The sequence below is a fragment of the Balaenoptera acutorostrata genome, chromosome X (assembly GCF_949987535.1).
Source record: "Balaenoptera acutorostrata chromosome X, mBalAcu1.1, whole genome shotgun sequence".
NCBI lineage: Eukaryota > Metazoa > Chordata > Mammalia > Artiodactyla > Balaenopteridae > Balaenoptera > Balaenoptera acutorostrata.
In genome coordinates, this window is record NC_080085.1 from 15198838 (window position 1) to 15223158 (window position 24321).

The 24321-nt window shown below is 39.7% G+C and overlaps 1 protein-coding gene across 4 annotated transcripts in view; it reads right to left on the bottom strand.

Annotated features, from left to right (window-relative positions):
- The window catches only part of RAI2 (retinoic acid induced 2), a 411537-nt gene that overhangs the window by 379445 nt on the left and 7771 nt on the right, over positions 1-24321 (bottom strand). For 2 of the 4 annotated variants that reach the window (XM_057538162.1, XM_057538161.1), the window contains exon 1: positions 14519-14617. The exons of the other annotated variants lie outside the window; for them this stretch is intronic. The gene's annotated coding sequence lies outside the window, so the exon portion shown is untranslated. Of the gene's footprint in view, positions 1-14518; positions 14618-24321 lie in introns of those variants that run through there. 4 annotated transcript variants of the gene reach the window in all.

The following is a 24321-nucleotide window of genomic DNA, read 5'->3' on the forward strand; positions in this document are numbered from 1 at the left end:
TCCCATCAAGCCTCTTAGATAGCCTCAACCACCACAGGGCAGACAGCAGAAGCAAGAAAAACTACAATCCTGCAGCCTGTGGACCAAAAACCACAGTTACAGAAAGATAGAGAAGAAGAAAAGGCACAGGGCTATGTTCCAGATGAAGGAACAAGAAAAAACCCCAGAAAAACAACTAAATGAAGTGGAGATAGGCAACCTTCCAGAAAAAGAATTCAGAATAATGATAGTGAAGATGATCCAGGACCTCGGAATAAGAATGGAGGCAAAGATTGAGAAGATGCAAGAAATGATTAACAAAGACCTAGAAGAATTAAAGAACAAACAAACAGAGATGACCAATACAATAACTGAAATGAAAACTACACTAGAAGGAATCAATAGCAGAATAACTGAGGCAGAAGAATGGATAAGTGACCTGGAAGACAGAATGGTGGAATTCACTGCTGCGGAACAGAATAAAGAAAAAAGAATGAAAAGAAATGAAGACAGCCTAAGAGACCTCTGGGACAACATCAAACGCAACAACATTCGCATTATAGGGGTCCCAGAAGGAGAAGAAAGAGAGAAAGGACCGGAGAAAATATTTGAAGAGATTATAGTCGAAAACTTCCCTAACATGGGAAAGGAAATAGCCACCCAAGTCCAGGAAGCGCAGAGAGTCCCATACAGAATAAACCCAAGGAGAAACACGCCGAGACACATAGTAATCAAAGTGGCAAAAATTAAAGACAAAGAAAAATTATTGAAAGCAGCAAGGGAAAAACGACAAATAACATACAAGGGAACTCCCATAAGGTTAACAGCTGATTTCTCAGCAGAAACTCTGCAAGCCAGAAGGGAGTGGCATGATATACTTAAAGTGATGAAAGGGAAGAACCTACAACCAAGATTACTCTACCCGGCAAGGATCTCATTTAGATTTGATGGAGAAATCAAAAGCTTTACAGACAAGCAAAAGCTAAGAGAATTCAGCACCACCAAACCAGCTCTACAACAAATGCTAAAGGAACTTCTCTAAGTGGGAAACACAAGAGAAGAAAAGGACCTACAAAAACAAACCCAAAACAATTAAGAAAATGGTCATAGGAACATACATATCGATAATTACCTTAAACGTGAATGGATTAAAAGCCCCAACCAAAAGACATAGACTGGCTGAATGGATACAAAAACAAGACCCATATATATGCTGTCTACAAGAGACCCACTTTAGACCTAGGGACACATACAGACTGAAAGTGAGGGGATGGAAAAAGATATTCCATGCAAATAGAAATCAAAAGAAAGCTGGAGTAGCTATACTCATATCAGATAAAATAGACTTTAAAATAAAGAATGTTACAAGAGACAAGGAAGGACACTACATAATGATCAAGGGATCAATCCAAGAAGAAGATATAACAATTATAAATATATATGCACCCAACATAGGAGCACCTCAATACATAAGGCAACTGCTAACAGCTATAAAAGAGGAAATCGACAGTAACACAGTAATAGTGGGGGACTTTAACGCCTCACTTACACCAATGGACAGATCGTCCAAAATGAAAATAAATAAGGAAACAGAAGCTTTAAATGACACAATAGACCAGATAGATTTAATTGATATATATAGGACATTCCATCCAAAAACAGCAGATTACACGTTCTTCTCAAGTGCGCATGAAACATTCTCCAGGATAAATCACATCTTGGGCCACAAATCAAGCCTCAGTAAATTTAAGAAAACTGAAATCATATCAAGCATCTTTTCTGACCACAACGCTATGAGATTAGAAATGAATCACAGGGAAAAAAACGTAAAAAACACAAACACATGGAGGCTAAACAATACGTTACTAAATAACCAAGAGATCACTGAAGAAATCAAAGAGGAAATAAAAAAATACCTAGAGACAAATGACAATGAAAACACGACGACCCAAAACCTATGGGATGCAGCAAAAGCAGTTCTGAGAGGGAAGTTTATAGCTATACAAGCCTACCTAAAGAAACAAGAAAAATCTAAAGTAAACAATCTAACCTTACACCTAAAGAAACTAGAGAAAGAAGAACAAACAAAACCCAAAGTTAGCAGAAGGAAAGAAATCATAAAGATCAGAGCAGAAATAAATGAAATAGAAACAAAGAAAACAATAGCAAAGATCAATAAAACTAAAAGTTGGTTCTTTGAGAAGATAAACAAAATTGATAAGCCATTAGCCAGACTCATCAAGAAAAAGAGGGAGAGGACTCAAATCAATAAAATCAGAAATGAAAACGGAGAAGTTACAACAGACAGCGCAGAAATACAAAACATCCTAAGAGACTACTACAAGCAACTTTATGCCAATAAAATGGACAACCTGGAAGAAACGGACAAATTCTTAGAAAGGTATAACCTTCCAAGACTGAACCAGGAAGAAACAGAAAATATGAACAGACCAATCACAAGTAATGAAATTGAAACTGTGATTAAAAATCTTCCAACAAACAAAAGTCCAGGACCAGATGGCTTCACAGGTGAATTCTATCAAACATTTAGAGAAGAGCTAACACCCATCCTTCTCAAACTCTTCCAAAAAATTGCAGAGGAAGGAACACTCCCAAACTCATACTATGAGGTCACCATCACCCTGATACCAAAACCAGACAAAGACACTACAAAAAAAGAAAATTACAGACCAATTTCACTGATGAATATACATGCAAAAATCCTCAACAAAATACTAGCAAACAGAATCCAACAACACATTAAAAGGATCATACACCACGATCAAGTGGGATTTATCCCAGGGATGCAAGGATTCTTCAATATACGCAAATCAATCAATGTGATACACCATATTAACAAATTGAAGAATAAAAACCATATGATCATCTCAATAGATGCAGAAAAAGCTTTTGACAAAATTCAACACCCATTTATGATAAAAACTCTCCAGAAAATGGGCATAGAGGGAACCTACCTCAACATAATAAAGGCCATATATGACAAACCCACAGCAAACATCATTCTCAATGGTGAAAAACTGAAAGCATTTCCTCTAAGACCAGGAACAAGACAAGGATGTCCACTCTCACCACTATTATTCAACATAGTTCTGGAAGTCCTAGCCACGGCAATCAGAGAAGAAAAACAAATAAAAGAAATACAAATTGGAAAAGAAGAAGTAAAACTGTCACTGTTTGCGGATGACATGATACTATACATAGAGAATCCTAAAACTGCCACCAGAAAACTGCTAGAGCTAATTAATGAATATGGTAAAGTTGCAGGATACAAAATTAATGCACAGAAATCTCTTGCATTCCTATACACTAATGATGAAAAATCTGAAAGAGAAATTATGGAAACACTCCCATTTACCATTGCAACAAAAAGAATAAAATACCTAGGAATAAACCTACCTAGGGAGACAAAAGCCCTGTATGCAGAAAACTATAAGACACTGATGAAAGAAAGTAAAGATGATACCAACAGATGGAGAGATATACCATGTTCTTGGATTGGAAGAATCAACATTGTGAAAATGAGTATACTACCCAAAGCAATCTACAGATTCAATGCAATCCCTATCAAATTACCAATGGCATTTTTTACGGAGCTAGAACAAATCATCTTAAAATTTGTATGGAGACACAAAAGACCCCGAATAGCCAAAGCAGTCTTGAGGGAAAAAAATGGAGCTGGAGGAATCAGACTCCCTGACTTCAGACTATACTACAAAGCTACAGTAATCAAGACAATATGGTACTGGCACAAAAACAGAAACATAGATCAATGGAACAAGATAGAAAGCCCAGAGATTAACCCACGCACCTATGGTCAACTAATCTATGACAAAGGAGGCAAAGATATACAATGGAGAAAAGACAGTCTCTTCAATAAGTGGTGCTGGGAATACTGGACAGCTACATGTAAAAGAATGAAATTAGAATACTCCCTAACACCATACACAAAAATAAACTCAAAATGGATTAGAGACCTAAATATAAGACTGGACACTATAAAACTCTTAGAGGAAAACATAGGAAGAACACTCTTTGACATAAATCACAGTAAGATCTTTTTTGATCCACCTCCTAGAGTAATGGAAATAAAAACAAAAATAAACAAGTGGGACCTAATGAAACTTCAAAGCTTTTGTACAGCAAAGGAAACTACGAACAAGATGAAAAGACAACCCTCAGAATGGGAGAAAATATTTGCAAATGAATCAACGGACAAAGGATTAATCTCCAAAATATATAAACAGCTCATTCAGCTCAATATTAAAGAAACAAACACCCCAATCCAAAAATGGGCAGAAGACCTAAATAGACATTTCTCCAAAGAAGACATACAGACGGCCACGAAGCACATGAAAAGATGCTCAACATCACTAATTATTAGAGAAATGCAAATCAAAACTACAATGAGGTATCACCTCACTCCTGTTAGAATGGGCATCATCAGAAAATCTACAAACAACAAATGCTGGAGAGGGTGTGGAGAAAAGGGAACCCTCTTGCACTGTTGGTGGGAATGTAAATTGATACAGCCACTATGGAGAACAATATGGAGGTTCCTTAAAAAACTAAAAATAGAATTACCATATGACCCAGCAATCCCACTACTGGGCATATACCCAGAGAAAACCGTAATTCAAAAAGATACATGCACCCGGATGTTCATTGCAGCACTATTTACAATAGCCAGGTCATGGAAGCAACCTAAATGCCCATCGACAGACGAATGGATAAAGAAGATGTGGTACATATATACAATGGAATATTACTCAGCCATAAAAAGGAACGAAATTGAGTCATTTGTTGAGACGTGGATGGATCTAGAGACTGTCATACAGAGTGAAGTAAGTCAGAAAGAGAAAAACAAATATCGTATATTAATGCATGTATGTGGAACCTAGAAAAATGGTACAGATGAGCCAGTTTGCAGGGCAGAAGTTGAGACACAGATGTAGAGAATGGACATATGGACACCAAGGGGGGAAAACTGCGGTGGGGTGGGGATGGTGGTGTGCTGAATTGAGCGATTGGGATTGACATGTATACACTGATGTGTATAAAATTGATGCCTAATAAGAACCTGCAGTATAAAAAAACAAACAAAACAACTAATACTAAACTTTCATTGGGTTATTTGTATGGAAATATGTTAATATAAATGTTTCAGACATTACATGAAATTTCTAAAAATCTTATATTTGTATTTGTATGGAAATATGTATGGAAATATGTTAATATAAATGTTTCAGATATTACATGAAATTTCTAAAAATCTTAAAAAAAAAAACAAACAAGTATCAGGCATGCAAGTTTCCTTCATGTCTTTTCATCACTTGATAGCTCATTTTTTTAGCACTAAATAATCTATTGTCTGGATGTACCACAATTTATTTATCCATTCACCTACTGAAGGAGATCTTGATGGCTTCAACATTTTGGCAATTATGAATAAAGCTTCTCTAAACATCAAAAAAAAAAGCAGACACTAACACACCATTGTAAAGCAATTATACTCCAATAAAGATGTAAATAAATAAATAAATAAATATTAAAAAACCAAAAAAGAGGGGCTTCCCTGGTGGCGCAGTGGTTGGGAGTCTGCCTGCCAATGCAGGGGACATGGGTTCGGGCCCTGGTCTGGGAGGATCCCACGTGCCGCAGAGCGGCTGGGCCCGTGGGCCGCAATTGCTGAGCCTGCGCGTCTGGAGCCTGTGCTCCGCAACGAGAGAGGCCGCGATGGTGAGAGGCCCGCGCGCCACGATGAAGAGTGGCCCCCGCTTGCCACAACTAGAGAAAGCCCTCGCATAGAGATGGAGACCCAACACAGCCAAAAATAAATAAATTAATTAATTTAAAAAAAAAAACTAAAAAAGAAATCATTGGCATGTTGCTGGGTGTGTAAGCATAATGCAACTCTATCAGATCCTCTCCTTCATGGCCAACCTGAGATGGAGAAGAGAAGTTGGAGGAGGCTTTTTCTTTTTTCGTTTTTTGTTTGTTTGGTTTTGGTTTTTGTTTTCTTTGTTTGTTTGCTTGTTTGGAAAGTTAGAGGGAATAGGAGCTTCTGGCTGCTGAGGGTGAGGGCCTCAAAAATTAAAAAGGATCTGTGTGTGTATGTTCATTGTTTATATATGAATAATTGGATGTCATATACAAAAGTCATAATAGATATCCTACTTCCAATAACCAGTCCAGGGAAGAATGTCAAAGATGATAGAACTTACCATGCATTATCAAACCTGTGGTAGTTTTATTGTTTGGGAGGTTATAGCATCTTAAGGAGCCTGGCAAGAAATTAGGCTTGAATGCAAAATGGCACTTTCCCTTAATTTCATCCTAGTATACTTCTATCAAGGCATTCAAATTATGAAACGTCAAAGGTCCATTTACAATCTCTATTTTTACCCCACATGAAAAAATATATTACCCTGTTACATATACTTGTACTTGGTATATACTGGGATCAACTATAAAGAGTCTTACCAAAGAAAGAACATCTTTCTTTCACTCCTAAAATTAACATTCAAAGATAGGTAAGCCAAGCAATAATGATTCCCTTCCTGTATATGTTTTTTTTTTTTTATCAATTTATTTATTTATTTATTTATTTATTTATTTTTGGCTGTGTTGGGTCTTCGTTTCTGTGCGAGGGCTTTCTCTAGTTGCGGCAAGTGGGGGCCACTCTTCATCGCGGTGCGCGGGCCTCTCACTATCACGGCCTCTCTTGTTGCGGAGCACAGGCTCCAGACGCGCAGGCTCAGTAGTTGTGGCTCACGGGCCTAGCTGCTCCGCGGCATGTGGGATCTTCCCAGACCAGGGCACGAACCCGTGTCCCATGCATTGGCAGGCAGATTCTCAACCACTGCGCCACCAGGGAAGCCCCCCTTCCTGTATATGTTGATTTACAGTTTTCAAGCCATTTTCACACAGATAATCTCCTTTGATCTTCACAATAACTCAATGCAGAAGGAAGGGCAGATATTATTTGCATCATTTTACAGTTGAGGAAACCAGAACCCAGAGACTATGGTAGAGACTGGCCAGTTATTTACCAAACTGTGTTCCTTTCCTTTTTTGGCACATAGCAAGACTACATTTCCCAAGATCCCTTGAAGTTAGGTGTGAACATGTGATGATTCCTGTCCAATAGAATGTGGGTAGAAGTGATGTGTACCATTTCATGGCCTGACCCATAAAACCCTCCAATATATAAGCTTCCTATTCTCTTTCCTCAGTGGCTAACTGAATGACAATTACTCCAAGAACTCAGAGGACAGCAAAGCTACAATATGGAAGAAGTTTGAGTCACCACTTGGAGACTCAAGAGAGTTGTCCAGGAAAGCCAGACAACCAGGAATATGTATTGGATTGTTGTGTGAGTGAGAAATAAGCTTATGTTGTTTTACGTGATTGGAGTTTGGGGGTGATTTGTTGCAGCAGTTACCCTACGTTAATACAGAGAACTTAAATGATTTACCCAATGTTATACAAATAGTTAGTTTTTAAAGAGAGAGAGAGAGAGAACTAGAATTTTGTTCTTCTAGTGCTTAGTTTAATATTCATTTGTTTACAGCACCAACCATATGTAAGGCACCCTGTTTGTAATCCAGTAATTGAAGGACTGAAAAGTATGACAGGCTCTTTATATCTCTCCACTCTCTGATGGTCTCCTCTTTTTGTTTCCTCTATGTGATCTTCTTGTAGTTCCTTTCTCAAGCATCCCAGCAACAACCAAATACAGTGACAGATACTAGGCTTTACTGATCTAAGAGCACTCATATCTGAAAATCACCTCTCCTGTGTTCCCTCTCCTCCTGATAGTACAACCAAGGATTAATAAAGCATATATTCTCTATTACTGACATAGCCTCAAACAGACTTCCTTTAGAAGGAACCTGATAAATGAAGCTGCCAGTACATGCAGAGAACAGACAGTGACTGAAGTACCATTAGGTATGGTCATAGACAGATTGTGTCAGGGAGTCAGAGGCCAGAGGGCAAGTGCCAAGGCAAGCAGAGGTAGTGAATCCTTAAGGTGAGAGACACTAGTGAGAGGAAGGTTCTATTAGGCTGTAGAGAGATGCAGGCAGTTGTTCAGGACCTTGGAGAGATCCTAGTGAGTGCCATTGCTCTGAGATTATTTATTCTGAGGCCCAATCAGGTAGTTTGCCCTTCCTTCTGACCCCTCTAGCTGATAAAGGGGTCTTGTCCTTTCTATGCATGTCTTAGTTTCTATAGAATAAGAGATTCATTCTCATTCTTTCTGAGAAGTTCAGGGCCTGTGTCCAGTACGTAGGTTGGAGCTGTCTTATCTAGCCTTACTAAAGACCACATGAGATGCTCACACCTCAGAAAATCTAGAAAAGTACATAATCAAGGGACTTCATCCTCTTCGTTTATGTTCTAGAAGCTCTCTCTCTCTCCTTGGTGAAAGGCTAGTGCTTAGGTGGGCCTGAGCTCCAAACTTTTCATCCAACTGAAACCTTATTGCCAAATGAACCACATCATTAATTTTATAACCCTAAGAGGAAGATAACCAAAATGAGGGGCTCCCTTCTTCCAGAAGGCATGTTCTCAAGAAACTTAATAGATATTATATGAAAAAAAGATTATACAGAAAAATTAATTTGAGAAACCTTCAATAAAAATGCTAAATACTTTAAGCGTTTTCATATATATTTTCTCTCTCTCTCTCTCTCTCTCTTTATAAAATACAATGTGATGAACATCTTCAGGCATATGTTTTCTTCCCCTCTTGGGATTACTTTTTCCTTTGGAGATATGTTCCCCAAAGTAGAATTCCTGACTTAAAACAATACTATCACTTGATAGGTATGGCCAAATTCAATTGGGATTGTGTAATTTTTACTTCCATCAGCAGTGTATGAAAGTATCAGTTTTGCTAGTATCAAATTAGTAATTTGCTTTGTATTCTTCAATGACTAGTACCTAGAACTGTATCTAGCCCATAATATTATACTCAATAAGAACTTGTTTAAGGTTGAAGTAAAAAGTTTAACACTTTCCCATATATTTCTTTACTTAGCATAGGTCCTCATTTGGAATTGTCAGTCTTTTTCTTCTTTATTATTGGGGTATTAATGTTTTCTTTTGAATTTTCCTAAGATATTAAACCTGTTTTCCATATTTGTTAAAAATATTTCCCCTGTGTTTTTTAGTTTCTTGTATACAAAGCTTTAAATTTTTATGTAGTCAGAAATTGTCAGTTATAATTTTGATGTTTTTTCACTTTAAAGCTTATAAAACTTGGGACTTCCCTGGTGGCGCAGTGGTTAAGAATCCACCTGCCAATGCAGGGGACACGGGTTAGAGCCCTGGTCCGGGAAGATCCCACGTGCCGCGGAGCCACTAAGCCTGTGCGCCACAACTACTGAGCCTGTGCTCTAGAGCCTGCGAGACACAACTACTGAACCCTTATGCCACAGCTACTGAAGCCCGTGTGCCTAGAGCCTGTGCTCTGCGACAAAGAGAAGCCACTGCAATGAGAAGCCCGCATACCACAACAAAGAGTAGTCCCCGCTCGCCGCAACTAGAGGAAGCCCACGCACAGCAATGAAGACCCAACACAGCCAAAAATAAATAAATAAAAAATAAAATTTTTTTAAAAGCTTATGAAACTTATAGAGAATTCCAGAGACCTCATAAAGTTCAATGTTTTTCCTTATGAATTAATTTCTTATACGTATTTTATTCATCTGGCACTGTGGTGTAAGGTGTGGGTCTAAAATGATTTTTCTCTAAATCAGTAACAGATATCCCAATGCAATTTCTAGTCAAGTTTCCTTTTCCATGGTGTCTTTTGAATTTTACCAGTGGCTCTTGGTAACACGTGTGGGTTGAAACAAAAGAGGATGAGTTTCAAATCTCATTAGGGGAAATAATATGAGATAAAAGAGAATTATTAACACTTCACTGTGTGGGCTTCACCACTTTGCTCTCAAAGGGTTTACAATCTTGTTGTCAAAGGTCAAACTTTTGTTTACTCCATTTATGTGTCTGACTGTAACAATCTAGTGGACATAATGTGTTTTAAAGTGGGTGTTGAAATTTCACTTACACTACAATTCAGATATGCAGTGTAAATGTAGTTTATTTCTTAAAAACCTAATATATTATTCTTCACAAACCCCAACGGCACTTATTTCCAAGCCCTAGGGTCTTCTCGAGGCTAGAGCCTGGATGATGAAAATGGGGTTGGTCTTAGAGAGAAGATGTCCTTATATTCTCTTGCACTGTGTTCCCTGCAGGCCTTAAGGTCAGCATTGGCAGCTGGTGAACTTGTGATCTGTTTCTGGTTTTGTTTTTTGGCTCAGTGTTCTAGGAGAATATTGACCCTCTCCCTGTGGCTGTTTCAATCTCATCTCTAGAAATCCCTCTGAGTCCCTGTCACAACCTCCTCCTCACCCTCTGAGAACAGAGCTCACCCTTTATCCTCTGCTCTAGATCACTGTGCCCTGTAAGGTCCAGCCTCACGCAGGCTTCTGGGCTCCAACATACGATCCACACCACATGGGAACTGAGATTGACTCAGACATGCTAACCAGGTCCTCACTGCGGAGGACACTCTTGGTGCTCCACAGTGATGCCTTTTACAAACCAATTCACCCATCCCTCCAGATGTTGTGTGATGGTTGCTAATAGCTTACAAATGCCCCCTTCTTTGGAGAATTTCCCCCAGCTGAGCAGAAGCCACTTTTGCTTAGGAAGCTATGCTCACCCCCACCTTTGGGGTACAGCCCACAGCCAGTGACTAAATGCCATAGAGGTATGGAATTCTGGCCTCCTTGCCTCAAGGGGAAACAGCTCTGTGGTGCAATTCATGCTACAGAACTCCCTATGGGTTCAGGCTGAAGCTAAGAACACATCCTTGCTTAGCACCTTCCCCTGCCCTATCCCACTTCCCTCATTCCCCTTCTCCTGAGAGCATTCCTCCAATAAAGAGCATGCACTGGAATCCCTGTCTCAAGCTCTGCTTCTAGTGAACATGACCTAAGACACTCACTATATCTGACAATGCCTCTCTTTATTAGGCTGAGCCATCCCATGTTGGCAAAGGGTCTCTGTCCAGCAGACTCCTCTAAAACTTTCAAGCAGTAAATGAGGCAAAAGTTCCTTGGTCTCAATTTTCCCCAAATTTGTCTGTCAGCACCACCCCCATCCTATTCCCGAGGCCTTGCCTACATGAGACTTCTTAATACGCCAAAATACCAGTTTTGTCAGTTTCGTGAGCTGCAAATACCTTCCCTCACCCTGTGATTTACCTTTTCACTCTTACAGTGTTCTTTAATAAACAGAAATTCTTAAAGTTAATATCTAATTTATCAATATTTCCCCTTTCCTTATGAATAGGTATCTTTTGTATCTTGTTTATGCAATTCATCCCTACCCCCCAACCTCATGAAGATATTTTATATTATCTTTTAGGAACTTTTTGATTTTTCATGTTCAGGTTTTCAATACACCTTGAATAGATGTGGGGATATGGTGTGAGATAGAGGTTTAATTTAATTACAGTTACCCATTGTCTCAGTACTATTTATTCTAAGGATTGACATTTCTCTTCTATAGTGCAACATATATCAAATATTGACCTTATATGTGGATATGTTTCTGGTTTATTCATTCTATTTCATGGTCTATTTTTCTATCCCTGAAAAAGTAATACATTTTCTTGATTACTATAGATTTGTAACAGTCTTCTTATCCAATGGATCAAGTTTTCTCCCTTATTCCTCTGCTTCAAAAGGGTAATGCCTATCCTTGGCCTTTTATATTTCCATATGAATTTTAAAATCAGTTTGTCAAGTTCCACCAAAAAACATTAACTGGTATTACATTAAATTTAGAAATGAATTTGGGGAGAATGGGCATCTTTTTTTCTCATATTTACTACTGTATATCTCCCTGTTCTTATACTCCTTTAATGTCTGAGAATAAGGTTTTATCATTTTTTTCTGTAGAATCTTGCACATCCTTTATTATATTTATTTCTTGGTATTTTGTATTAATTTCATTTTCTGTTTCTTGCTGGTATAGAGAAACATATTGGATTTTGGGGTATTGAGCTTTCACATCCAGGGACTATGCTAAAATTCTCTTATTAATTCCAATAGTTTATCCGCCAAATCACTTGGATTTTCTATGAATATAATCATATATGCAAATAATGACAGTTTTCTGTTTCTTTCTTTACAATTCTCATGCCTTTTTCTTGCTTTGTGCCCTGGCCAGAACACTCTGAACAATGTTGAATTGCAGTGGTTATCAGGGCATTCTTGTCTTGTTCCTGATCTCCAAGGGAAACTTTTCAACATTTTATCATTTAGTATGTTTGCAGTAAGTCTTTTAGAGATTAAGGATGTTCCCTTCTTCTCTGACTTTGCTAAGAGTTTCTACCATTAAAGGATGTTTAATATTATCAAATGAATTTCTACAGCTATTGAAATTACCATGTGATCCCCCCCCTTGTTCTATTAATGTGATGAATTAAACTGTTGGATTTTCTAATTTTAACCCAACTTTGCATTCCTGAGTCAATCTCTATTTGGTCTCTATCATGTTCTATGAACACACTAACACATGTCTCTTGGTGCATTGGGCACACATTTCTTTTGGCTACATATATAAGAGTGGAATTGCTGGGTCACAGAGTGTGGAAGCTGATTTTAAGGAAAGAGTATGACTTTAGGTGAGTCATACTCAAGTCATACTTGAGTCAAGGCTTCAGAAGGACCTCTAGGGGAAAACATTTAGCAGGCAATTAAAGATGTGGAACTGGAGTTTAGGTAGAAGCCTGAGATGTGGATTTGGGAGGCATCAACATAAAGTTTATATTAGAAGCCAATGGAATGGAATGCTCTGTGTGGGGGAGGATCACAGAAGAGAGAAAAGGACTCCAGATCAACATGTGGAAAACACCTGTAACTAGGAGGCAGGAGGACAAAGAGTCAGTAGAGACAGGCATGACTTCAGATGGGTGGGAGGAAAACTGAGAGTGTATCAAGCTTTGAACACTATGGAGAAAAAGGATTTGGTGACTAGGAGGCCTTCACACTATTTTCTCCTTTGCCATAGTTGCTGCTATAGCTACTGCTATGCTTCTTTGTTCGTTTGCTTTTAATCTTAATAAAGTTCTTTGGTTACTTTTGGAGTCATGCCAATTGGCAGGACTGTTATCACCCTGGCAGCTGCTAAGAACATTCTTTACCATCCCACAGAAATACTCAGGACAGAGTACTTAATGAGCACTTACTAATTATAGGCCCATCAGTCAAAATTATGACCTCAAGAATAGCAGGCTTCCGAAAGTCAGCTGAAGGTGCATGTGTCACAGGACAAAGCTGTCACACAAATGGAGAGAAAGAAAAAAAGAGGTTCCCTTTAAAAGCTATTAACTTTACAGAATTGGGTAGCTGAGGCTTCATAACTTGATATACTGAACTTTCCTTCATGCTACCTCTTGCAACTCCTGTCACTATTTAAGGCTCCTTTTCAAAGGCCACGAGAAAAATCATGAGGAAAGAGAAAGGGAAGAAGAGGGAGGGTCAGCCAAGTACTGTGGATAGAAATGTCAAAGAAAGTTTGGGAAGATTTCACTAATTTGCCCCATACCCTCTGTGAGTAGGGAGTAAAGCAACATACACTATATGTCATTAGGTACACAGCAACAACCCTCAAATATGCAGTGAATGTTATTCCAGAAGATAAATATTTATCATGTTTTTACTCTATTCCAAGCTAAGGAAAGACAACCTTGCAGAAAACATCTCATCAGCAACATAAAAGGTCAAAAGGCAATGGAAAATGAGAGTAAGAAATGAATGATAAAAAAAGAAATAGAATCGATAACTTCCAAACCAGAAGAAAACAAAAATGAAAAAATAAACAGGAACAACGAGAAAGCAAAAATTAAACCCAAATATAGCAGTAATCTACGCTTTTAATCTTTAATAGATAAGTAAATCTATTTATATTTGGTGGGTGAAAAACAAAAACTAGACATGGGCTATTTATAGGAGGCACACCTAAAACACAATGACATACATAAGCTAAAATAAAATGTATGGGAAATATATATTAGACAAATAACAACAAAAATCTATCTAGCAAAATTAATATCTGGCAAAACAGAACTTAAAGCAGAAAGACAGTAAGAATAAAGCAGGACCTCACTAGATGATAAAAACAAATCTACCAAGAAGCTATAACAATTTTGAACCTGTATGCATTGAATAATGTAGTTTCAAAATACATAAAGCAACATTTTTATAACAGATGCACCATCATAGAATATTTTCAGTTAACTTCTCTCAAAAAGTTATCAATAAGGTGGGCAATATATATACATACATTAAAAACAGTGAAGATTTAATCCACACTAAAAACACAGCTTGATCTAATATTCATACACAGAATACTGCACTCAACAAATAGAGAATACACACTCATTTTGAGATCACATGTAACATTTACAAAAATTGACTACAAAGAGAATACTAACCTTGCATTCATGGCGGTGAGAGATATGCTAACAGTGTTGGTCCTCTTCAGTTCAGAGACTGGAACAGTCTGAGCCTTCATATGGCCAAGTCAGGAGCAGCTGGCCAACAGTCCCAAAGTGATAACATGTCAGATTTCAAGAAGGCTTTCTGATGAATCAGAAAACGTGAAATAAACTAAATCACGTGAAACTCCACATTTTGGGATTCAGAAGCAAAACCACTTAAAACACAATAAAATGAGAAAAAAACTGTGATAGTTCTATTTTCCAGTTTACTGTTTTTCCTCATGTCATTTTTTTATCCAGTTGCAAACAATCAAATAATTTCAACTGCCATCTTCCATTTCTGTTGTACTTTCACAGATAGTACTAATTCACTTCATCCTCACAATAAACCTGTGAGGTTGAAAAAGTATTGTCATTCTTAGCTACTAAACTCAAGTAAATGAAACCAGCCTCTTGCCCATCACCAGAAAAAACAATTCTTTAATGATAGAAGTGCCAGACCTTGCTAAAAAATACTGCAATATTATTCTGGATATCCAATAGTATCTTTGTAGCACCCACCCATATCCCTAACCCACTAGCATAAAGCCCATTTTTGCCACCAGGGCAGCAGGCTGAAAGTGCTACAAAATTGAGGTTCCCCCAACAGTCCTCAACCCAGAGCTGACAGGATTTGTATATGAAATGCTTCAGCTTCCTCACCCTCAGGTGGGAGAACTCTGAGTCTCCTACACCACCTCCCAGAGATCCCCAGCAGGCTGAAGCTCTGGTAGCACCCTATATTAGCTCCTTCCCATGCCTGTCTCATTTCCTCACCCCACTCCAGTGTTTCCTTAACCTCCCAATTAAATGATTTGCATTTGAATCCTTCTCTTGGGATCTACTTCCACAGGAACTCAAACGAGGACAATCTTTCACACTAAAAAAAATTGCACCATGTTTTGCACAATTTCTACCTATTGCTTAATGTCAGAGAAGATTGAGTCATTAACATTTGGTTTTGATCTTCTGAAATGTAGGGAATTCATGGTAAAATATAACCAATGAACACAGTATTTAGTGAGCACCCCAGCATGCACAGTTGGGTACTAATGGCCTTATTTACAATACAACACCATTTACAGTACAGAGTAAGGGCTGTACTAGGCTACTGCAGAGGGAGAAAGTACTAACGAAGAATAGACTATTTAAGGTTGGAATTTAGTGAGGACATGGGGCCAGGGAGGGGTAAGCAATTCTTTTTTTTTTTTTTAATTTTTAATTTATTTATTTATGGCTGTGTTGGGTCTTCGTTTCTGTGCGAGGGCCCTCTCTAGTTGCGGCAAGTGGTGGCCACTCTTCATCGCGGTGCGTGGGCCCATCATCGCGGCCTCTCTTGCTGCGGAGCACAGGCTCCAGACGCGCAGGCTCAGTAATTGTGGCTCACAGGCCTAGCTGCTCCATGGCATGTGGGATCCTCCCAGACCAGGGCTCAAACCCATGTCCCCTGCACTGGCAGGCAGATTCTCAACCACTGCGCCACCAGGGAAGCCCAGCAATTCTTCATATTTTGGTTGTCACAAATGATTTGCCTATGTATGCTCTAAAAAAGCTGCACAGGTCAACTCTCCAAAGGCACCTTGAGACTGCAGTCGGGTCTCCAGGTGGGAATTATAACACTCAACATCACTGCCACTTTCAGTGGGGACTGGTCTTTCTCTGGAGACTTTCCATGAAAGCAGCGATCTTGTCTGGGCAAACCTGCCCACTCTCTGTATCCATGTTTTATTTATTTATTTATTTAACATTTTCATTGGAGTATAATTGCTTTACAATGGTGTGTTAGTTTCTGCTGTTCAACAAAGTGAATCAGTTATACATATACATATATCCCCATATCCCTTCCCTCTTGCATCTCCCTCCCTCCCACCCTCCCCATCCCACCCTTCTAGGTGGTTACAAAGCATCGAGCTGATCTCCCTGTGCTATGTGGCTGCTTCCCACTAGCTATCTATTTTACATTTCGTAGTGTATATATGTCCATATATACACTACCACTCTCTTACTTTGTCCCAGCTTACCCTTCCCCCTCCCCGTGTCCTCAATTCCATTTTCTAGTAAGTCTGCGTCTTTATTCCCGTCTTGCCCCTAGGTTCTTCATGACCACTTTTTTTTTTCTTTAGATTCCATATATATGTGTTAGCATACAGCTATTTGTTCTTCTCTTTCTGACTTACTTCACTCTGTATGACAGACTCTAGGTCTATCCACCTCACTACAAATAACTCAATTTCGTTCCTTTTTATGGCTGAGTAATATTCCATTGTATATATGTGCCACATCTTCTTTATCCATTCATCCGATGATGGACACTTAGGTTGCTTCCATGTCCTGTCTACTGTAAATAGAGCTGCAATGAACACTGTGGTACATGACTCTTTTTGAATTACAGTTCTCTCAGGGTATATGCCCAGTAGTGGGATTGCTGTGTCATATTGTAGTTCTATTTTTACTTTTTTAAGGAACCTCCACATTGTTCTCCATAGTGGCTGTATCAATTTACATTCCCACCAACAGTGCAAGAGGGTTCCCTTTTCTCGACACCCTCTTCAGCATTTATTGTTTCTAGATTTTTTGATGATGGCCATTCTGACTGGTGTGAGAGGATACAGCATTGTAGTTTTGATTTGCATTTCTCTAATGATTAATGATGTTGAGCATTCCTTCATGTGTTTGTTGGCAATCTGTATATCTTCTTTGGAGAAATGTCTGTTTAGGTCTTCTGCCCATTTTTGGATTGGGTTGTTTGTTTTTTTGATATTGAGCTGCATGAGCTGCTAGTAAATTTTGGAGATTAATCCTTTGTCAGTTGATTCATTTCCAAATATGTTCTCCCATTCTGAGGGTTGTCTTTTCATCTTGTTTATGGTTTCCTTTGCTGTGCAAAAGCTTTTAAGTTTCATTAGGTCCCATTTGTTTATTTTTGTTTTTATTTGCATTTCTCTAGGAGGTGGGTCAAAAGGATCTTACTGTGATTCACGTCATAGAGTGTTCTGCCTATGTTTTCCTGTAGGAGTTTGATGGTGTCTGGCCTTACATTTAGGTCTTTAATCCATTTTGAGTTTATTTTTGTGTATGTTGTTAGGGAGTGTTCTAATTTCATTCTTTTACATGTACCTGTCCAGTTTTCCCAGCTCAACTTACTGAAGAGGCTGTCTTTTCTCCATTGTATATTCTTGCCTCCTTTATCAAAAATAAGGTGACCATATGTGTGTGGGTTTACCTCTGGGCTTTCTATCCTGTTCCATTGATCTATATTTCTATTTTTGTGCCAGTACCATACTGTCTTGATTACTGTAGCTTTGTAGGATAGTCTGAAATCCAGGAGCCTGATTCCTCCAGCTCCGTTTTTCTTTCTCAAGATTGCTTTGGCTATTCGGGTTCTTTTGTGTTTCCAAAGAAATTGTGAAATTTTTTGTTCTAGTTCTGTGAAAAATGCCAGTTGTAGTTTGATAGGGTTTGCACTGAATCTGTAGATTGCTTTGGATAGTATAGTCATTTTCACAATGTTGATTCTTCCAATCCAAGAACATGGTATATCTCTCCATCTATTTATATCATCTTTAATTTCTCTCATCAGTGTCTTATACTTTTCTGCATACAGGTCTCTTGTCTCCTTAGTTAGGTTTATTCCTAGGTATTTTATTCTTTTTGTTGCAGTAGTAAGGGTCAGTGTTTTCTTAATTGCACTTTCAGATTTTTCATCATTAGTGTATAGGAATGCAAGAGATTTCTGTGCATTCATTTTGTATCCTGCAACTTTATCAAATTCATTGATTAGCTCTAGTAGTTTTCTGGTGCCATCTTTAGGATTCTCTATGTATAGTTTCATGTCATCTGTAAACAGTGAAAGTTTTACTTCTTCTTTTCCAATTTGGATTCCTTTTATTTCTTTTTCTTCTCTGATTGCTGTGGCTAAAACTTCCAAAACTATGTTGAATAATAGTGGTGACAGTGGGCAACTTTGTCTTGTTCCTGATCTTAGTGGAAATGGTTTCAGTTTTTCACCATTGAGGACGAAGTTGGCTGTGGGTTTGTCATATATGGCCTTTATTATGCTGAGGAAAGTTCCCTCTATGCCTACTTTCTGGAGGGTTTTTATCATAAATGGGTGTTGAATTTTGTCGAAAGCTTTCTCTGCATCAATTGAGATGATCATATGGTTTTTCTCCTTCAATTTGTTAATATGGTGTATCACATTGATTGATTTGCGTATATTGAAGAATCCTTGCATTCCTGGAATAAACCCCACTTGATCATGGTGTATGATCCTTTTAATGTGTTGTTGGATTCTGTTTGCTAGTATTTTGTTGAGGATTTTTGCATCTATGTTCATCAGTGATATTGGCCTGTAGTTTTCTTCCTTTGTGACATCTTTGTCTGGTTTGGTATCAGGGTGACGGTGGCCTCATAGAATGAGTTTGGGAGTGTTCCTCCCTCTGCTATATTTTGGAAGAGTTTGAGAAGGATAGGTGTTAGCTCTTCTCTAAATGTTTGATAGAATTCGCCTGTGAAGCCATCTGGTCCTGGGCTTTTGTTTGTTGGAAGATTTTTAATCACAGTTTCAATTTCAGTGCTTGTGATTGGTCTGTTCATATTTTCTATTTCGTCCTGGTTCAGTCCCAGAAGGTTGTGCATTTCTAAGAATTTGTTCATTTTTGCCAGGTTGTCCATTATATTGGCATAGAGTTGCTTGTAGTAATCTCTCATGATCCTTTGTACTTCTGCAGTGTCAGTTGTTACTTCCCCTTTTTAATACCTAATTTTACTGATTTGAGTCTTCTCCCTTTTATTCTTGATGAGTCTGGCTAATGGTTTATCTATTTTGTTTATCTTCTCAAAGAACCAGCTTTTAGTTTTATTGATCTTTGCTATCGTTTCCTTCATTTCTTTTCCATTTATTTCAGATCTGATCTTTATGATTTCTTTCCTTCTGCTAACTTTGGGGGTTTTTTTGTTCTTCTTTCTCTAATCGCTTTAGGTGTAAGGTTAGGTTATTTATTTGAGATGTTTCTTGTTTCTTGAGGTAGGTTGTATAGCTATAAACTTCCCTCTTAGAACTGCTTTTGCTGCATCCCATAGGTTTTGGGTCGTCGTGTTTTCATTGTCATTTGTTTCTAGGTATTTTTTGATTTCCTCTTTGATTTCTTCAGGGATCTCTTGGTTATTAAGTACTGTATTGTTTAGCCTCCATGTGTTTGTATTTTTTACAGATCTTTTCCTGTAATTGATATATAGTCTCATAGCACTGTGGTCAGAAAAGATACTTGATACGATTTCAATTTTCTTCAATTTACCAAGGCTTGACTTGTGACCCAAGATATGATCTATCCTGGAGAATGTTCCACGAGCACTTGTGAAGAAAGTGTATTCTGCTGTTTTTGGATGAAATGTCCTATAAATATCAATTAAGTCCATCTTGTTTAATGTATCATATAAAGTTTGTGTTTCCTTATTTAGTTTCATTTTGGATGATCTGTCCATTGGTGAAAGTGGGGTGTTAAAGTCCCCTACTATGATTGTGTTACTGTCGCTTTCCCCTTTTATGGCTGTTAGTATTTGCCTTATGTATTGAGGTGCTCCTATGTTGGGTGCATAAATATTTACAATTGTTATATCTTCTTCTTGGATCGATCCCTTGATCATTATGTAGTGTCCTTCTTTGTCTCTTGTAATAGTCTTTGTTTTAAAGTCTGTTTTGTCTGATATGAGAATTGCTACTCCAGCTTTCTTTTGATTTCCATTTGCATGGAATATTTTTTCCATCCCCTCACTTTCAGTCTGTATGTGTCCCTGGTCTGAATTGGGTCTCTTGTAGACAGCATATATACGGGTCTTGTTTTTGTATCCATTCAGCCAGTCTATGTCCTTTGGTTGGGGCATTTAATCCATTTACATTTAAGGTAATTATCGATATGTATGTTCCTATGACCATTTTCTTAATTGTTTTGGGTTTGTTATTGTAGGTCTTTTCCTTCTCTTGTGTTTCCTGCCTAGAGAAGTTCCTTTGGCATTTGTTGTAAAGCTGGTTTGGTGGTGCTGAATTCTCTTAGCTTTTGCTTGTCTGTAAAGGTTTTAATTTCTCCATTGATTCTGAATGAGATCCTTGCTGGATAGAGTAATCTTCGTTGGAGGTTTTTCCCTTTCATCACTTTAAATATGTTCTGCCACTCCCTTCTGGCTTGCAGAGTTTCTGCTCAAAGATCAACTGTTAACTTTATGGGGATTCCCTTGTATGTTATTTGTTGTTTCTCCCTTGCTGATTTTAATATTTTTTCTTTGTATTTAATTTTTGATAGTTTGATTAATATGTGTCTTGGCGTGTTTCTCCTTGGATTTATCCTGTATGGGACTCTCTCTGCTTCTTGGACTTGATTAACTATTTCCTTACCCATATTAGGGAAGTTTTCAACTATAATCTCTTCAAATATTTTCTCAGTCCCTTTCTTTTTCTCTTCTTCTTCTGGGACCCCTATAATTCGAATGTTGGTGCATTTAATGTTGTCCCAGAGGTCTCTGAGACTGTCCTCAATTCTTTTCATTCTTTTTTCTTTATTCTGCTCTGCAGTAATTATTTCCACTATTTTATCTTCCAGGTCACTTATCCGTTCTTCTGCCTCAGTTATTCTGCTATTGATCCCTTCTAGAGAATTTTAAATTTCATTTATTGTGTTGTTCATCACTGTTTGTTTGCTCTTTAGTTCTTCTAGGTCCTTGTTAAACGTTTCTTGTATTTTCTCCATTCTATTTCCAAGATTTTGGATCGTCTTTACTATCATTATTCTGAATTCTTTTTCAGGTAGACTACCTATTTCCTCTTCATTTGTTAGGTCTGGTGGGTTTTTACCTTGCTCCTTCATCTGCTGTGTGTTTCTTTGTCTTCTCATTTTGCTTAAGTTACTGTGTTTGGGGTCTCCTTTTCACAGGCTGCAGGTTTGTAGTTCCCATTGTTTTTGGTGTCTGCCCCTAGTGGCTAACGTTGGTTCAGTGGGTTGTGTAGGCTTCCTGGTGGAGGGGACTAGTGCCTGTGTTCTGGTGGATGAGGCTGGATCTTGTCTTTCTGGTGGGCAGGCTCACGTCTGGTAGTGTGTTTTGGGGTGTCTGTGACCTTATTATGATTTTAGGCAGCCTCTCTGCTAATGGGTGGTGTTGTATTCCTGTCTTGCTAGTTTTTTGGCATAACGTGTCCAGCACTGTAGCTTGCTGGTTTTTGAGTGGAGCTGGGTCTTGGCGTTGAGATGGAGATCTCTGGGAGATTTTCACCATTTGATATTACGTGGAGCTGGGAGGTCTCTGGTGGACCAATGTTCTGAACTTGGTTCTCCCACCTCAGAGGCACAGCCCTGATGCCTGGCTGGAGCACCAAGAGCCTGTCATCCGCACGGCTCAGAATAAAAGGGAGAAAAAAAGAAAGAAAGAAAAAGATAAAGTAAGATAAAAGTTATTAAAATACAAAACAAAAAATAATTATTAAAATAATTTTTAAGGAATTAAAAAAAACAAAGAAAGAAAGAAGAGAAAACCAAGACAAAAAACAAATCCACCAATTATAACAAATGCTGAAAACTATACTGAAAAAAAACCAAAAAACGGACAGAGAGAACCCTAGGACAAATGGTAAAAGCAAAGCTATACAGACAAAATCACCTACAGAAGCATATGCATACACACTCACAAAAAGAGAAAAAGGGGGGGGGGGGAATATATATATATCATTGCTCCCAAAGTCCACCTCCTCAATTTGGGATGATTTGTTGTCTATTCAGGTATTCCACAGATGCAGGGTACATCAAGTTGATTGTGGAGATTTAATCCGCTGCTCCTGAGGCTGCTGGGAGAGATTTCCCTTTCTATTCTTTGTTCGCACAGCTCCCGGGGTTCAGCTTTAGATGTGGCCCCACCTCTGCATGTAGGTTGCCTGAGGGCATCTGTTCTGCACTCACACAGGACGGGGTTAAAGGAGCAGCTGCTTCGGGGGCTCTGGCTCACTCAGGCTGGGGGGAGGGAGGGGTACGGAGTGCGGGGCGAGCCTGCGGCGGCAGAGGCCGGCGTGACGTTGCACCAGCCTGAGGCACGCCATGCGTTCTCCCGGGGAAGTTGTCCCTGGATCACGGGACCCTGGCAGTGGCGGGCTGCACAGGCTCCCGGGAGGGGAGGTGTAGAGAATGACCTGTGCTCGCACACAGGCTTCTTGGTGGCGGCAGCAGCAGCCTTAGCATCTCATGCCCGTCTCTGGTGTCTGCGCTGTAGCCGCGGCTCGCACCCATCTCTGAAGCTCCTTTAAGGGGTGCTCTTAATTTCCTCTCCTCGTGCACCAGGAAACATAGAGGCAAGAAAAAGTCTCTCGCCTCTTCGGCAGCTCCAGACCTTTTCCCGGGCTCCCTCCCGCCTAGCCGTGGCGCACTAGCCCCCTTCAGGTTGTGTTCACGCCACCTGGGATCCGACCTCCGAAGCCTGAGCCTCAGCTCCCAGCCCCCACCTGCCCCAGTGGGTGAGCAGACAAGCCTCTCGGGCTGGTGAGTGCTGGTCGGCACCGTTCCTCTGTGCGGGAATCTCTCCGCTTTGCCCTCCGCACCCCTGTGGCTGTGCTCTCCTCCGTGGCTCCGAAGCTTCTTCCCCCCTCCGCCACCCGCAGTCTCCGCCCGCGAAGGGGCTTCCTAGTGTGTGGAAACCTTTCCTCCTTCACAGCTCCCTCCCACTGGTGCAGGTCCTGTCCCTATTCTTTTGCCTCTGTTTTTTCCTTTTTCTTTTGCCCTACCCAGGTACGTGGGGAGTTTCTTGCCTTTTGGGAGGTCTGAGGTCTTCTGCCAGCATTCTGTAGGTGTTCTGTAGGAGTTGTTCCACATGTAGATGTATTTCTGATATATTTGTGGGGAGGACGGTGATCTCCACATCTTACTCTTCTGCCATCTTGAAGCTCCTCGTGTATCCATGTTTTAAAAGGCGAAATCCGGGACTTCCCTGGTGGCGCAGTGGTTAAGAATCTGCCTGCCAATGCAGGAGACACAGGTTCAAGCCCTGGTCCAGGACAATCCCACATGCTGCGGAGCAACTAAGCTGGTGCACCACAACTACTGAGCCTGCACTCTAGAGCCCGTGAGCCGCAACTACTGAGCCCGGGTGCCAGAACTACTGAAGCCTGCACACATACAGTCCGTGCTCTGCAACAAGAGCAGCCACTGCAATGAGAAGCCTGTGCACCACAACGAAGAGCAGCCCCCACTCGCCGCAACTAGGGAAAGCCCACACACAGCAACGAAGACCCAACGCAGCCAAAGAAAATTTTTTTAATTAAAAAAAAAAAAGAATGTGACTCCAATAAACAAGTTAACATGCCAGAAAGAAAAGCGGTGTGGTGGATGCTGTGGTGAGCCTCCCAGCTCTAGCCTTCAGGACAGACACGCTCATCCCCCAGCTGCTGTGTTTGAGGCTGACAGGTCTCAGCTGAGGCCCCATCTGGGAACTGCCCTCAGCCAAAGAGAGCCACCTCACCCAAAGTCACACCCCCAAAGGCGGGTAGCTCACATCCAATGACCAGTGGGTGAGGAGGCATAAATCCTTGACCCCCTTGCCTCAGAGAAGACAACAGGGAAGGGCCATCCCAGCTGCAGAGCTCCCATGATTTGAGCTGAGGCCTTAGTAGTGACTGACTCCTCCCCCTGCTGAATCCTGCTGCCTTCATTCCCCCACAAGAGCACTCCACCATTAACTTCTGCAGGTAAACATCTGTCTCAGCGCCTCAGACAGTTGAAGATGTA